The sequence below is a fragment of the Emys orbicularis genome, chromosome 18 (genome assembly GCF_028017835.1).
Source record: "Emys orbicularis isolate rEmyOrb1 chromosome 18, rEmyOrb1.hap1, whole genome shotgun sequence".
Classification (NCBI taxonomy): domain Eukaryota; kingdom Metazoa; phylum Chordata; order Testudines; family Emydidae; genus Emys; species Emys orbicularis.
The window spans coordinates 8436283-8453985 of NC_088700.1; the positions used below are offsets into that span (position 1 = coordinate 8436283).

Genomic DNA, 17703 nt, shown 5'->3' on the forward strand with positions numbered 1-17703 from the left:
ATTCCCAGTGAGGAAGCTTGCTGACTTGCCGGTTCAGAGCTTCCATGGTCGCAAGGCGTGACGGGGTAGCATAATCTGTTTCATGGTCTGTTTTAAAGAGGGGGAGTTCCCCAATATCAGAGTATGGTTTCTCCCCACCTCTTCTGACATGGGTACATCCTCCTCTCTCCTTTCCAACCACAGCTTCACACACACACACACCTCACCGCTTCTAAGCTCATCCTTCCATCCGCTCCTCTTACCAACCATGTGAAAATGAAAGGTCTGACAAGAATGAAAAGCGATAGCTACAATTTTCCATCATCACTGAATTCGACCTCCCTCCCCAGCGAGGACGAAAGGCATCACATATGTGGGTGCACATCTGGATGAAGTCACAAAGGAAAACTAGCACAATGGTCTCATTCCAGTCTTTAGTGGATTCATACCCATATCAGAAAGTTCTGCCCAATTAACAGTCTCTACTCAAGAGAAGCCCAGGGCTGGAATAACAAGCATCTGGATTCACGTTGTTTTTTAGCCATTAGCATTGTCTATGTTACTAGGCAATTGAGAAACAAGTCTTTGGGTAAATGTTTGGATTTATAGGAGATTTCTCTCCCCATTGTCACCATGAATTCTGATGGGCCACAGAATGCAGAACCGTGATGCCACGGGTTTGATACATGCTGAACATGCGGGGAGAGGAGGCAGTAACATACAAGAATAGGGGGATGAGATGATTTAACAAGGAAGTAATGGGCCTGAAACTAGGAAAGTGAAAACTTATCGTAGACATTCAGGAAAATATTCTGATGTGGGGGCACTTCAGGAAGGGGGTAACTCACTAAGGGAGGTCACTCAGGAGACTAGACAGAGCACTAGTGCTGGGGGAGGCCAGATCGTACAGGACTAGGCCAGGGCAGCAGGTGAGCTCTTTAGAAAGGGAGATTTGAGGCCACCTTCACTGGTATATTCAAGTGAGGCAAAACAGCTGTCAACTTGGTTTCATCAGCTGCTAAAGCCGAGTTTGCAGTTGGGTCCCGTCAGCGGAGCAGTGTGAAGCAGATGGAACATATCAGTGAATTTACCCCCCTGTTTTCCTGCAAGTGTCCCACGGGGGGACACCACATGCTGAAGTGATGGGATCTGCAAACACAAAGTGGGGGTTGGAGCTTGAATGGTTTCCAAAGATGCCTGCGAAAGCAGTGATTGCTCTGGAAAGGTTTGAGATTGTGTGTCCGTGCTGGATTTCACATCTCCTGCACGTTGCACCCCTGAGGGGCGGATGGAATGAATCCAGAACCGCGCTATCCTAAACACCAGGCAAGGTTTTACTCGTAACCAGATTGCTACATGGCCTGGGTTCTCCCCTCCACGTGCACATTCGCGCCCATCGCCGGGGCACTCAGAAAAACGAGACAATCAAATCACAGCACATGTACCTCCCCCCCAGTTCTATGCACCATCTGCAGCTGTTAGTTTCACAGCCTCACACTTCCAGAGGAGGGATCTCTGCAGCAGAAGCTGCTCCTGTTCCCCAGATTGGGAAACCAACTTTCTTGTAAGGCCTCAAACCATCAGGACTTCACAGAGACACTGGCAGCAGCCGCAGCAGAGGGCTGAAGCTCAAATTGGACAGTCCCTTAACAACCATTCCAGCCCCATCCCGGTGGCCACAAAAGGCCCCATTCTAGCAGAATCTGTGCAGTTCTCCAGCAGAGAGGAGCAGTGCGTGGCACAGAACAATGCTCCCTGCAAGCCCCTGCCTTGTATGGCAGCATGCAGTTGTTGCAGGGGGCAGGGCATAGTTGGTGGTGGGATCTGCTGCCGTGCAACTCTGCCCATGCTCTCCCCCACATCGTTGGCTTCAGAGCTGCAGCAGACGCTGCAGTCACTCCTTACCCTGCAAGTGAGTGGGGCACTTCCTCTCACTTTCCCCCATCCTGCAGCACTGCCTGGCCCCTCAGGCTCTGTGCTGGGCTCAGGGCATGCTTCTAAGGAGCAGTCCCACAGCTCTGGAACCTTGCAGTGCCCCACCATGGGCGAAAGGCAGATGTGCGCTGAGCTACGAAGCGGCGACCGGACCGCTCTGTCATAGCTGCGCAGGGAATAATTAGCTCATCCTCCCAGGCTGTGTTATCGACTGGAGAGCTATTCCCTATTGATTCAGCACTGGATGTTAAAGACCCACGTGGCCTGTATGGGCACGTGTTAGCAAGTGATACTCCCGAGCCCCAAGGACGGAAATCAGTTAAGGACGCTTGTTAGAAATGCCGCAAGGTCCATTTTTTTTAGGTCAGCGTTGCCAGCAAAAAAAACCAGAACCAATCAAAAGAGATTTGTCCGCCGTGTGAAGGGAACGGAGCTGATTAAACCCAGGCACTAGTGCCCCAGTGACCCAAAGGAGACTCTTCATACCATCACTGTTCTGAATGTCCGGAGGAGACCAGGCAATGGGCTGCTATCTGCAGACATGCCAGGGGTGTTGCTGTTTTCCTCTCACCGATGCATTTTTAACTAGTGTTGAGAACATGCTTGGGGTGTCTGCTGCACATAGCTCACAGCAGGGAGATGACAGAGCAGAAAGTACTCAGCAGCTCCTTGAGTGGTGTTCTGAGTAGAGCAGAGCCTACGCCCCTGAGATGCAAGGTGCCGGCCTATTTGATGACTGGGCTTGGTGGGCGGAGTCTACCAGAACAAAAGGCCCGCCCCCTCAAGTGAGGGAGGGGCCACAGAAACCAGATATCAACGCAAAGAATGAACAAACAGCAATGGAAGGCAGGGTCAAAGGAAGGAGCCAGAAGGCAACACCAAGCAAAAACCGCCAGACCACGGCTGCTGTTGCAAGGAGGCCAAGGACTCAGTGGATGCTTCCCAGGGGATCCCTGCTTGGACGCATGCATGGACAAGAGACTGGACTGCCAGGGGCTGGATCAACAGTCCTGTCAGCCAAAGCCCTCAGTTTATCCACCCTAATGGGCAGTGCAGACCTCCCAACACCGCCTCAGTCCTGAACCTGCAGGGACCACCTCTGCGGATGGGAGATGAGCTCTGTCTCCATGGCCCATCCATACTGTGGCTTCTCAGCTGAGATTGCCAACGGCTAAGCTACTCGCAGCCAGGATATTTGTGACGCGTAGGCTCTGAGCTGAGGCCCACAAATGCGTCTCACGCAGTCCGCCAACAGCCGCCAGACGGAGGACGACTTTTAGACCCTGCCACAGAGATTTGCGCTTTTTTGTAGGTTTGGTGGTTGTTTTTTAAGACAAAAATGCTCATCCCTGACAATAAAGAGGATCCTGAATCTCTAGATGTGCCCTGGCGAAGACAAACTAAAGCTGTAAAATGATTACTAGTTACACAAGCGTGCAGTGTTGCTGCAGCCAGGTGGGTCCCAGGATATTAGAGAGACAAAGTGGGTGAGGTAATATGCCTGTGGTTCAGAAGTTCAAGGAGAAGGTGAGAGGTAGAGAGAGGGAGAAACAGAATTTGCACTTTGCAAGGAGCAAGCAAACCTGATGATGGGACTGAGTTTAACCCTTCCGTCCCAGGTTTCCTTAATGCAGACACCTCTACTCCACCAGCTCTTCCTTGCCTCCTTTTCCCTCTCCATCCTGGAACCCAAGCTCTTTCCAGCGATGATCTCTACAGTATTTTATCTGCTGCTAGTCAGCCGCGGGCGAGAACACTTCCCCCTCCCCCCCGGTGCCTGGAGAAACCTAACCACAGCTGAACCTCGTCCACAGGAGAGAGATGTTCTAAATGAAATGTCGGTGTTTGGAAAGAGGAGGGGTCCATTTGTTTTTTTAGGTGCAGAGAACACAATGGGGTGGATTGAGCTGGGGGGGACTAGGAGGTAGCTGGGAGGGAAAGCTGAGGATACAGTTTTGGGATTCAAGCAAATGGACTGCTTATTATCATGCAATCTGGGAGAAGGGTGCCAGGGACAAGTTCTTTAGTGGCTGTCAGGGAAGTCATGTAGACTTGGGACATTGTTGTTGAATCTATTCCCTACTCCCATCTGGTCTAGGGGCTAGTCATGGGGGGAAAGGCACTGCCTGCTGACAGAGTACATAGTGCAGTTTGCAATTAGATTTTGGCGGTGGCTGTTTTAACTCTAGATATATAGATATATAAACTTGGTAGCTGCATGGCAGCTTGTCTGGTAATATTGAAATGGGAATACCTTGTTCTTCTTGGCTTCCCAGAAGTCTTGTGGGCCGGGATGGATGGTGCTCCATCCCTGTAACAGAATAAAATTTAGAAACAAAAATCATTATATCGTTTGGTGGTCGCTGCTTTTTTTTTTTTTAATGCTGGTTTCGTCTTTCCTTTATTTACACATAGTTGCAAAGTTTGGCTTGTCATTTCAAAAAAGGGTCCCTCTCTACAAGGGGCGGGAGGGTGTTCCCTCCACGGGACACTACACAATGACGTTAAGGGAGGGCTGTCTCCAAGTGTGTCAGTTGTGTAGGGAAGGCCTCATGAGATTGTAACCCTACTGTCCTCTCTCCTTGGAATGTGACTCTCTTAAGGAGGCAAAGGGCCTGGATCCTAGCACTTCTCAGTATTTTCTCAATGCAGCTGCAGGATGCGTGTCCCAGCACACTGTGCAACTTCTGTACATCTCGATAAAGGAATAGTGTGGGAATCAAAACTCTGGGTCAAAACACCACTGATACCGGCTCCAGACTTCGTGGCTAGTCCGGTCTCTATGATGGGGCTGAAACAAACCTTAGAGGTGAACCCCGCTGAACCTGGGGAGGGTCTGGATTCTGATACAGACGTTGCATTTCGGGCCCTTCTACTGTACACAGCACATCCAGCTCACACCCTGGATAAGACACAGAGCGATCCTTCGTGGTTTTTCAGGGTACAGTGGCGACAACCCAACATCCCAAGGGAACACCTCCGCGCAGCAGCATGTCATTAGGCAGCACAACTGGAACGGGAATCATGTGGGGAATTGCAACAATACCGCATGGCAAACTGGAAAAAGAACTCTCAGCTCCAGAGGGGCTAGTTTTTTGTCTCTCTCCCCTACATTACATGTGAGAGGTGAAAGATAAGACAGTGTGGTTCAGTGCATTGGGCCTTGGCCTGGCATTCAGGAAACCTGGGTTCTGTTCTGGACTCTGACCTGCTGTGTGAAGTTGGCCAAGTTATTTCCCCTTTCTGGTCCTCGACTTCCCCCTCCAACTAGTCTGTCTTTCCTGTTTAGATCGTAAGTTCTCAAGGTCAAAGACTATCTAGTGCTGTGTATTTATCCACTAGGAATCTGATCTCAGTTGGCCCTTCTAGCCTTTACTGTAATAAAAATAGTAATAATGAGCAAGGGGCTGCAGATCACGCCCTTTCCACTCTGCACAAAGCTACTGCTGATCAGAGCAGGGAAGGATTCAACCAGCCAAGCTGGGTCTGGAATCAGCGGATACCCTGTTTCGCATCCCTCAAGACCAGGAACCCCATCTCATGAAAGGAGCCTTTTATTACACAGCATCAGCAGCATACTTTTGAGTACATTGATGCCCTATGAATCAGATGCGTGACTGAGAACTGGGAATTCTTTCAGTTTTAATATCCCTCCGTCAGGGGACACTGTATCATAAGAACGGCCATACTGGGTCAGATCAAAGGTCCATCTAGCCCAGTATCCTGTCTTCCGACAGTGGCCAGGTCCCCCAGAGGGAATGAACAGAACAGGGAATCATCAAGTGATCCATCCAGTCACCCATTCCCAGCTTCTGGCAGACAGAGGCTAGGGACACCATCCCTGCCCATCCTGGCTAATAGCCATTGATGGACCTATCCTCCATGAATTTATCTAGTTCTTTTTTGAACTCTGTTATAGTCTTGGCCTTCAAAACATCCTCTGGCAAGGAGTTCCACAGGTTGACTGTGCATTGTGTGAAAAAATACTTCCTTTTGTTTGTTTTAAACCTGCTGCCTATTAATGTCATTTGGTGACCCCTAGTTCTTGTGTTATGTTATCCTGGCTTTGTTGATTTAGTGGGCCTTTTCCATCTCTAATTAGGGTTAATCTGGGATTTGATTCAAATATATTTATTAAATGATTCTTAATCCAAATCAAAGTTCTACCCCAGAGTGGTACATAACAAAGTAACTGTCATTAATAAAGCTGGCTGGAGAAACGTCAATGGAATCATATTCCATTGGAATATGCAGTTCTGTCTAAATCAAAATCTTTCACAAAATCAGGTTAATTTTGTCAGAATTTCATTTAAGAAGAAAACTGGGGGAGGGAGGGAAAGTTCCAACACAGTCAAAACAGGCCACTGCAACATTTTTGGAACAAAATCTTTTGATTTTTTATTTCAAAAAGACTTAAAAAAAAAATTTAAGTCAAAATCAACATGAAACGTTTCAATCAACCCGAAACAATTTTTCTTCTCAGAATTTTCTTTGCAGAGAATATGGAAATATTCAGTTTTTGCTCCAATTCAGAACAATATCAGATTTGGAAATCTCAAAATCCTTTGTGAAATAGAACTTCCATCCTCCACACAGCGCTAGTCATTAGACACAAGAGAGAACTTTTTATGAGATTTCCTCTGACCTACAAGTACGAAGTCTACCAAGATCTTTACAGAATATTTTTCGCAGCCATCCCTTTAGCCCACGTGATTTGGTCTGGTTTTGTTCTTAAGCAGCCAGTGAGAAGCAAGGAAACAGAATAAAAGGTGGCTTCTAGGAAGATTCAGGAAAAAATAACCCCCACTCCCTCCCATAATACTTCTCCTGACCACTTGAATAGGTAGATATTTTCTCCTTGCAGAGTGAAATTAATAACAAGACGCTATCTTTTAGAGCATGTGAAGATGAGCTACCACCACGAGGGTATGATTGAGTAATAAATCCACCAGCTGCTAGGAAAGAACAAGAGGTTACAATTAGAGCTTTAAATAGGAAAGGGAAAATATTGGTTACCACCTGCAGCGTCACCAACTCTTGTGATTTTATAACGCATCTCATGACCATTCACGATTATCTGAAAGCCCCAGCTCCTGGAATCATGTGAAAACACCAGAATCTCAGTGAAAAAGAAAAGGAAGATTTTAGCCCTCGTGGTTGAAGAGAAAAGCTTGAAAATGTGATCCCTATAGGCTCAAAAACTGAAAGGCAACTGACCAGAGCTCCAAAGGTATTATTACGAATAATCATGATTTTTAACCCCAATCTCAGTATTTGTGGAGCCTGACTCATGATTTTTCAGCACTTTTGTTTGGCAATATTGCACCAAAGAGCTGAGGTGTCTTCTAAAGAGCTGACGTACCTTCTGAGGTTGGGACTGAAGATGCCTAAACTGCTAGGACATAAGGTGCTCTGCAAGTGGAGTGAGGTCCCTCCACTCTTATACCCTTCTCTCTGCCTGTACCTTGCCCTCTGATCTGGGAAGGGGCTGGATAACCAATTCCCAGACAAGTCCCCCTCTTAGTCAGTACTCTGAGATGAAACCTTAATGGTTCCCATCATCAGACCCATCAGTGCCTGGTGTTCTTTAATGGGGGTGCACGCTAAGCACGCAGCTCAGTAACTCACCCAGTCTCTCATCTGTATTAACCCATCCTCTGAAAGGACTGTCCTGTTTCTGCTCAGTGAGGTCTGACAGGTGCCTCTAAGCCAAAATGCAGCCCAGAACCCAACACCTCCCCACTCAACTGCATCAGCTGCAGTTGTGTCCCGGGACCTGAGAGCATAGGGTCCTGGGGGTCTATGAGAGACCCAAAGACGTATGACTGAGCAGCAGGTGACATGCTGCTGGAATGGAGAAGCCCAACAGGGAGGGTCTCTGATGCTGGAAAGCGGTGATTTACGACTGACTTATCCGCAAGTTTCCATGGGAACTGCAGTGCCGATTCAATACCCCTTTGGATGGGGTACCCTAAGAACCCATCTGCTTAGGTCAGGTCTCAGACTGCTCCCCAGTTTGTGTAACATACCCATTGGTACCAACAATCTTGCTTGAGAATTCAGGCTACATTGGGCTCGATCTTGGCTGCTTTTCCTGACTCCATGAGAAGCTTTGCAGTGCAACTAGGTTCATCTTTCCTTCACAGCCTTTTTGTCCATTTCAGTTTCAGGGGAGGAGGTCAGCAGGGAGGAAGATGTAATAGGCAAAGCCACTTCCAAGCAGCAGCTAGAAGATCTAGTCCCCTCCTGCCTGCACATACCATTAAGGTCTCTCACAAATGTGGCACCATCCAACAGCAATGTGCGTTCCGTTCCGTTCCACCACATGGACTTTGTATCCATGTCCCTGGGCACCGCATCAAAGCCACCTGCCGTTTGCAAAGCCAGATTCAACGTCCCAAAGGGCTTTTGTGTCCAAGAAGAATTTTAATGAGGGAAGCAATGGGGACAAAAGGAGACTGGATTTTCCACCAGCAGAGTTGCCAGAATGAAGTATTTTGAGAGCCTCCATTAGTGCTAATATTACAGCATTTGTTTGTTTATTCAGGAAAAGCAACAGGCTATGGCAGCTTGTAATTACCACTTATCCCGCACTAATACAGATAAGCACTTTTTTCCAAGATGAAAATGTGTACTTATAGGAATAACAACTTGGAAGGGGTGCTGCTATTTTCTCACGGTGCATTTTGCTCTCACCGAAAACGAATCTAATGGAATTGAAGCTTTTCATAGGATTCAGCACTCAATCCTGTTATGGGATGGGCATGATGTGAAAAGATAGATAGATAGATGGACAGAGAGATGGAGAGAATTTTTCTGTGGTAATGAAGTGCAATCTATTACGAAACAGACCTATTGTACAGCAGTCAGAGGGAAATGTTTTTATGTATAGTACCATTAGCTGTGCATGGAGCTTTAGAGATATCTACAATCACAAGGACACGCTGATTTCAGTGGCAGTTAGGAACCTAATTATGCTTAAGGACCTGGGCCAAGGTCCCCGCCCACAGGGGAATAGAGTACTTCTGAGAAATTCTATTCCTGGATTCAGAACAGATTTTGGTGGTGCAGGACAGCAGTCCAGTTGCTGCATAAAGTATTATCACACTCAGTGTTTAATCAACAATGGGGATTTTCACCTGGTTCCTCCCCTTCCTCAGCCTTTCCTTTCTCTCCTTTCCTTTTTACCAAGCCCTTCTGTTTCATGCCATCTCTTCTGACCTCTCATGTCACTGCGTTGAGCTAGTTTCCGATCCCACTCGAACACGTTATTGCTGTTGCTTTCCTAGCTGTGACCAAAGCCGCATGCTGCACTCTGGTGTATGAACGTGAGTTACTTACTTTCCAACCAGCCGTTCAGTGCAGGGGCACAGGAGCAGGGATACCCTTCTTGATGCTTAAACCCTATCTCCGTTCCATGGGACGTTTCTTCTCCATCCACATTGCTTCTCCTCCTCTCTCAATCTCGCTCTCATATTTTTTAGCCCAATTCCCACTTTCAGGCTGTATTAGTATCAGAGCCATTACCAATTGCTTGGAAATACCCCAGGGAGATGCAATAGCTGCAGGTGCCGAAGTTGAGCTAACACGTGTCCTGGATCTTTGTTTGTAAAATGTCTCTTCTCACTACCCCATCAATCTGCCCTATTTTGCAATAGCATGTGGCCCTCTTGGAGGTGTGACTATTGAGTGGATTAGTGATCAAAGAATCATAGCGCTCAGAGATGGAAAAGGCTTGCTGGGATTTCCCCCCCCCAGCAGTATATTCACCGATACATGATCTAGTCCAGTTTTAAATGATGCAAGAGATGGGCCTAGCAAAGCTGTTCCTCGGTCCCTATTTTTAACACAGATGCCCACATGTTTTAAGAAATGGCTTTGGGAGCTCTTGACAAACAGCCTCCTGTTCCAGGGGGACTTCAATTTATCGCCGATCAGCACTAAGGACAATCAGGCTGTCCTTTGGTATTCACAGACCAAAATAACACAACTGCCCAAGCACCTCCAAGAAGTCCACCAGCCATTGTGTGGAGGGACTGTTTTCCGGCAGCTGCTGTATGTTTGTTTGCAGACACCCTTGTGAGAATGTACCAGCCATTGTTAAGGGACCTGGAGCAGAGTTTCAGGTGGTAAAGAGCCCAGAGGTTAATACTACACCCAAACACTCAAGTTCAGAAGAAAGCTTTCCCAGCTTTGGTAAGATCTCACAGTTCCAGGTCTCTTGCTCCCAAACCCGAGACGATAACCAAGTATCAGTGGTCAAGTCCCTCTACGCTACAGATTGTTTCCTGGACACAACCGAATTGCACACATCCTGAACAAGTTTCTGATTGCTGATTGGCTGTGCCCACCCAGTCAATATGGTGAGCTAAGCGGCACAAGCTCTATCCACCAGGCAGGGCTTAGGGAGCAGTACAGAATGCTGAGGGGGAGGGGGAAGACCTGTCACTCATTGCCTTCAATAATGTCTGCATAAAGCTAGCAACACCGCATACAAAGGGAAGGGGAGTGGAGTGGGGATGGTCCCTGTGCAGACCCGACCGTGTCTGACCATGGTGGTTTGGTCATCGTCTACTGGATCCTAACAGATGATTCCCCAGAAGAACAGATAAAATGCAAGGTCCCTGCTAACGTACGCTGGGGGAAAATCCCTCCCTGACCTCACATCTGGTGATGAGTTTAACCCCAGAAACGTGAGCAAGGATGGCCGTACTTAAGCATCTAGCCTCGGTTACACCCCAGGACTGGTGTCCAAGCGATTGTCTAATCCATTGTCTCTTTCAGCTCTCCCCAGAATCCTGAAGCGACAGCACACAACCAGGGAGGCCACCCTGCTGCTCCTGTCCGAGAGAGCTTCTCTCACTCCTTCAGCAGGGCTGCCCCCGGGACCAAAATGTCACTGAAGACAAATAGTCTCCATAGAAATTCTGCACGGCTGTGCTCTGCTGCCGGAACTGAGACGTGCAGGGACAGAAATCATGGGGGAATCTGGGGTGTTGGATTAGCCAGAGCCGTTCATGCCAGGGATTACATTCATCTCCATCACATGGGCAAAAGGCCCTCAGTGGATGATCGATGGGATGCACATTTTCTCTCTTGTCTCTCCCTCTTTCCCTAGTGCTGCCTGATCCTCTCCTGCTACCATCCCAATCGCTCAACTATAGTTCTTTGGTGGACATAAGGATCCACCGGGAGAGCAAATGAAAAAAGAAGACAATCCAGTGGTGAAGTGCATCCTTTCTGGACATTGCTATTACCAGCCTATCTTTGGTACTTACATAGCCCCATCAGCAGGAGATCTCTGTGCCTCGCAACGTTTCTATCCTCACAACATTCCTGTGAGGTATGAGTGCCCCCATATTACAGATGGTAAAACTGAGGCACGGATTGACTGAGTCACTGGCCCAAGGTCACAGAGGAAGTTTGTGGTAAAGCAGAAAATGGAACGCAGCTCTCCTGAGTCCCAGACTAGCAACGCAACCATTGGACCATCCAGCTCACTTCAGTATTTGTTTTATGTCCCCTCACAGCAACTAAGAGCCAGCAGAACTGGAAGAAGCCAGCATCCCAGGGTATTAGTACGAATAGACAGCGGCAGGGGCAACATCCCCTCTCCTTTTGCAATACTCCCCCTCTCCTTGTGAGTCAATGTCCTTTGCTGGCATCCTCAGGGCACAGCCTCAGGAATATTTAGTTTCCTCTCTAGCCTTCTGTGAGAGGGTGGCTGTTTTATTTATGGAGCGTTGGGAGGGACAGGTTATTAGGGATTTCCGTTCCACGGCAGGTGGAATGTATTGTGTTCTGTTGCCTTTTTTATGAAGTTAGGTGTTAGCCATATATTGTTAGGAATCTTGGGGCTCTTTGACCCGGGAGTGACTGTATCCCTAAAAAATACTGTGGTACCTGAGTTAACTAATTCAGCCTTAGATTCCTTTTTCTTTGGCTTTTGAACCAAATATGCCTCTCTCAAAGACAGGGCTTTATATTGCTGGAAATGCAAAAAAGTTGAGAAATAAAAAGTTAAATTGTAACTCCGTCCTGTAACTTGGACCCAAAATGTGTGTGTGTTTTTTTAAGTTATGCAAAATCTAAAGTTAATAGAAATATGGTCGTGATTTTTTAAATGAAAAGGCTTTTTAAAAAATGGATTTAAACATCCCCCCTGCAAATGCTGCAGCACTGGGAGGCAACAAGTGAAACTGACGGTAAACAAAAGTGAAAATTATTAATCTATTGTCATCAAAGTTGAGTGAAGCGCAGAATGTAAACAAACCGCATCAATAGTTAAAAGTAACACAGGAGCGCAGGTTAAGGAGATGGAGGGATGGATGTGATTTTTCAACCTGACAATAGTGTCCCTTTAAAGTTGTATTATTATTAGAATTAGAATTTTTAATGGCATGGTTCGAAGAACAAAGCATCCGACGGACAGAAGTAACAAACACATTAAACTGAAAGGACAGAATTTTGCAGTCTAAAATTACAGCTATAAATAATTGTTCTCTCTTGAACTTTGCTCTTGCAGTAGGATATGGCCATTTGCCTGCTTTTAGATTCATGCAGAACAACAAGCTGGAAAGCTGAATTCCCTATTTCTCTCTGGACTCCTTTTGCTCCCCCCACCCCGAGTCATGCCAGCTGCCACTGAAATGAATTGACAGGAGACAGCCAGGCTGTGGACGTCCCAGGATTTCCTGAGCGTGTGTGATTCGCAGGGGGGTTGATGCACAAGCCGGGGCATCAGGAGAAGGAGGTTAGGCGTGGGTCAATGGCAACTGTGTTACTGCAGAAGCTGAGCTCTGACTAAGCCATTTTAGGATAGGACAAGGGGAAAGTTTGGTCACTATAAACTCAGTGATTTATTTGAGAAATTCCTAGGAGAAAAGGAGTCACAGAGAGGTCTCGAAACTGCAGGCGGAAGTAACTTAATGCGTCACTACAGCCTAAATCCATCCTCGGTTTAACTCCTTCAGTTTCAGTGGGCTAACACCGAAGGGGGAGTGTGGAGCAATATGCAAACCATACTGCAAGCCTTAGGAAATATGCAGCGAGAAGAAGGGGAAAGACAGTCCTAGGCTGGGAAGCTTATTGAATGTTTAGAGTCAGGGATCACACAGTTTACAGGAGGGAGAATGCCCCTGCTCCTCAAAGCACTGCTGCTCTATTGTAGACTCTATGGGGCATGGATCACATCTCTCTCCCTCTCTCTGCTGGCACAATGGGGCCCCGATCCTGAATGGACACATCTCATTCCAAACACAAAGACGGTAACTAGGCATGTCACTGGTGCATGCCTTTGGGAACGAGCGTGGGTTTCTTTTGCAGCAATGCAGATGGAACTTGCAGTGATTGTGGAGGTGGGCGAGGACTTTTCTGGTCTCGAGCTGGGGGAACAGAACACCCTGCTCGTGTGGTCAGAGCAGGGTGCTGGAGCTTAGCAGTAGCGGAGTCGGGATGTCAGGGCTGAAGCCGTGGCTTCTTCACTCGCTACGTAAAGTGCCGTGTGCACTGAGGGTGCGCGATATAAATGTATAACAATAAAATCATAGCATGATCTGGGATGGTGGATCCCCAGAATTAACAGGTTGGGGTTCTCAGGACATGGGAAATGGAGAGAATTCTTGCAGAGTCGGGAACCACTGATGCCAATAAACAGGTAAGTCTGTAACAGGGAGGGAGGGATGGGGTGGGGGGGATATGGCCCTGAGCTTCATCTTGCAGCTTTCCCAAAGTCTGCACTGTGTGAGCTGTCCCAGGACTGCCGGAGGGAGCATGAGAAAGGGCTCCCGACTGGTATTTCCTGCTTGGTTTGTGCGATCGCAGCAGATTCTCCAGGATTGGATGCCGTGGGATATCATCACACAGGACAGGAATGCACAGCAAGGAAAAGGAGTGGAGTTTGCCCTATCTCCAGTGCTGCTTGGACGGCAAGCCTGCCGGAAGAAGCCTGGCCCGATTCCTTGTTATGCTCTGGACGCTGTGCTGCTCAGGCAGAGCAAAGCAGATGCATACAGGCCATAGCTGGGTCAGCAAAGAAGTTTCCTGGTGGAACTCCCCAGTATGGTAAAGCTGGCAGAGACAGCTTCTTCACCAGCCGCTCCACACACTGGCATGGGGGCATGGCCCGGGGTTGGTGGGAATGGCTGTGGGGAAGTTCCTTTCTGCTACGCTGATTCTTTCCTGGTATTAGGTCCCTTAGGGATCTTCAGCTAGGGATAGTGGTTAGAGCAGCTCCTACGTGGTGCTAGTTGATGCCAGGATTGGGCCAGCACAGAATAAAGGAGCTGTAACTGGTTCCTTGATGCCCTCCCCCACCCATCCACCTACCCACTGTACCAAGCAGAGTTCAGACACAGAGGGCATCTTGCTGTCCATCTCTGGAAAGGCACTGGGCCAGATCCTCAGCCACTCTGATTCACACTCGCTGAAGATCTGGCCCCCCTGTGTTTATCTGCCACAGGAAAAGGAGCCCCCAAACCTCATTCTCAGCACCTAAGGACTGTCCATTTGGGGTTTCTCGTTTAGACCTAACATCCCTGGGAAACACTGAGGTAATTTTAGAGGAAACTTTTGTGCATGCAAAGATAACAGAAGATGCTCAAGCTCATCTGAACTGAAGAGCCATTGCTCTTCCTTAAGGCCCATTCTCCAGGGTTCACTGCTTGCCCACCTTACTGCCTATTTCAGACTCTAACCAATCCAAAGTCACCAAGAGAGAAATCTAAGCACTGAAGATGCTGTGTGCTTCCTACCAACAGTGTCCTGCCATGGCGAGGCACTGCCTCAAAGAGAAGGCTAAAGACAGAAAGAATGGATACTTAAAAAAACAAAGCAAGCAAGCAATAATTCTGGGCACGCACCCAGCTCCACCATGCTGCCTACAAAGCCTGGATAGGAAAGCCAAGCAGCATCCAGACTCGTTTCAAGTTCAATCAGAAGGATGGTGTCCACTCACAGTGGGTCGAACGACACCTAGTACTTTCTATTGTATTTTCCCAGATCTAGGAGGGATACATATCCCTCTGCTAAGTGGTAGCTTACTCGGTTTGCTGCAGAGGAATATAAAATGGTACAGAACGTACAGGTCAAGATTTTGTACTAGGAGAGAGAAGGACAGAAACCTACCAGCCAACATTCAGGCTAACTATGATGAAATAGAATGTGATGGCCAGTAACTGCATCCATTGGGAGCATTTCAGTGGCACCTCCGGTAACACGTCGGTTAATCTTATTCAGAGAGCAACATTTATCAGGCAGACAAGACGGAGGGAGAGAGCCAAACAAGAGAAATGAATCGGCGGTTCTAGCCAACAGTGAAATGAATTCCAGGGATCAGGAGCACTTGAAATCCCTCTCAGAAGAAAGGTGCCCTTCTTTCGAACAGCTGTAAAGCTGCCAACCAATGTGAATATGAGAAACTCACAAGGGGCCTAATCCATCCCTGGTGTAACTCCACTAAGTCATCAGAGACACATTTGTCTCAAGGGCCTTCACCCCTGTTCCCTCCTGCATGTTCCATGCACCCTACTGAAGGCCGCTTGGGAAGGCCACGTCTACCATTTCAGTAGAACATGTGGTTGTCGAAGAGCAAGCAAAATGCATGGTGGCCGTGACTTAGGTAAATGAATGTCTGTGGGGCCAATGTGGAGAAGCAAAACCATTCTTAGACCCAGTGCTGGCTTCTGGCTATTCTAACTGCTCCATCCCTTGTTGAGATCACTCGGCTTCCCCCATTCCCAACACACGGGAGCTCAGCTCTTCTGGAGAGAGAGGGGTATTCCCCAGGCTCACCTCCCTCGGAGTGTGTCCCTGTGGACAGTGGTAGCATCGCTTTCCAGGGGGCTGACTCTCTGACTTCCTGTCTCACACTGCACATTGATAGTGAATTCTCGCCAGACCGACATTCAGAACTAAAAGGAACCCTTAGTTCAACTACCAGCAAGACCCCCTACAAGAGTCTGGCTGTGCACTGGAAAGTACACCTCTACCCCGATATAACGCTGTCCTCGGGAGCCAAAAAATCTTACCGTGTTATAGGTGAAACCGCGTTATATCGAACTTGCTTTGATCCGCCAGAGTGCACAGCCCCACCCCCCTGGAGCACTGCTTTACCGCGTTATATCCGAATTCATGTTATATCGGGTCGCGTTATATCGGGGTAGAGGTGTATTAACACAGGCTGTGAGGGGCTCCTTTCCAGGACCCCTTTGACACTGGGTCACCCAGTTCCACTGAAATGAAGTTTAATGGTGACGACATGCGAACAGCAGAAACATAGTTCCTAGGCACTGCCCCGCCAGGAAGAAAACACAGCAGAATAACGCCCTGGTTTTCTGGAAAGCTGGCATCAGGAACAAGAATCGATCTGGGCCAGTTCACGGCAGTTGGGTGCGCCAGTGTTTTTTTTTTTTTCTGCAGGCTGCCATTTTGGGAGAAAAGAAATTCAGCCCCTCTGGGGGGATGCAAGAGCCTCTTTTGGCCGCCTTCTGCATGGGGGGAAGAGGCACCTGCAGACTCCGCTCCTAAGCTTGTGCTCAGAGGGACGCTGCTCGTCTGATGGGGCCGATGTACAGGAGAGGTCTACCCTGGCCTGGATCAGAGTGAAGCCTCAGAGAAGGTATTTTCCGAATCTGAGCTCACAGGCTTTGCTAGTTCACGGTAGAAAAGAGCAACAGGAGCTACACTTTGCGGCAATGTACGTCTGACCCAAACAACAGAGACAGCATTGGTGATCACGGGGGAGGGATAGCTCAGTGGTTTGAGCATTGGCCTGCTAAACCCAGGATTGTGAGGTCAATCCTTGAGGTGGCCACTTAGGGATCTGGGGCAAAATCAGTACTTGGTCCTGCTAGTGAAGGCAGGGGGCTGGACTCGATGACCTTTCAGGGTCCCTTCCAGCTCTATGAGATAGGTATCTCTCTTTAATAGATAAATTGATCATTGCTCGCGGAGAAAGAGAAAAGGCAGGAGAGACAATTCTTGAACCTGGGACTCGGGGCATAGTCCCAGACCATGGGGAGGAAGTCCACAGTATGGGGGAAAAGACCAACTCTACCAACTATATTAAAAATTCCAACTATGCAAATATAAACTATCAACTACTCACAGATTTATTTACAGAGTATAAGGATAAAAGCTGGAGAAATCTGTGGACGCAGGGACACCATGAGGCAGTAAAAAGGAACAGGAGAGGCACTGGCCCGTACTGCCTCTTATGCCCTCAGTCCGGAGCACGAGGTGAACTACTGTGTATGGGACACCGCTTGTTAGAATTTCTGGACTCGGGTGCATGGGGCACATGCGCATCCAGGTGTGGAGCACGCATAGGGACTGGTACTTGAACAGTGGCTCTCAAACTTTTTTACTGGTGACCCCTTTCACATAGCAAGCCTCTGAGTGCGACACCCCCCCCCTTATAAATTAAAAACACTTTTTATATATTTAACACCATTATAAATGCTGGAGGCAAAGTGGGGTTTGGGGTGGAGGTTGACAGCTCGTGAACCCCCATGTAATAACCTCGCGACCCCCTGAGGGGTCCTGACCCCCAGTTTGAGAACCCCTGCACTTGAAGAAGAATAGAGAGACAGGGTGGGAGGTAGGTAATATTATTACTCTGTGGTCTAGAGATGGGGAACTAAGGCAGAAAGAGATGAAGTGATTTGCCCAAGGTCATTCAATCTGTGGCAGAGACACGCACTGAACTTAGATCTCCCAAGTCCCGGTCCATTGTTTTAGCTACAAGACCATCCTTCCTCTAAATGGAGTCTTGTTTGTGAGTGGAGCCTG

General features: G+C 48.1%; 1 protein-coding gene across 1 annotated transcript in view; it reads right to left on the bottom strand.

The window, feature by feature from the left end:
- Window positions 1-17703, bottom strand: part of RXRA (retinoid X receptor alpha) — a 71035-nt gene that overhangs the window by 32251 nt on the left and 21081 nt on the right. The gene's annotated exons all lie outside the window — the stretch shown is intronic.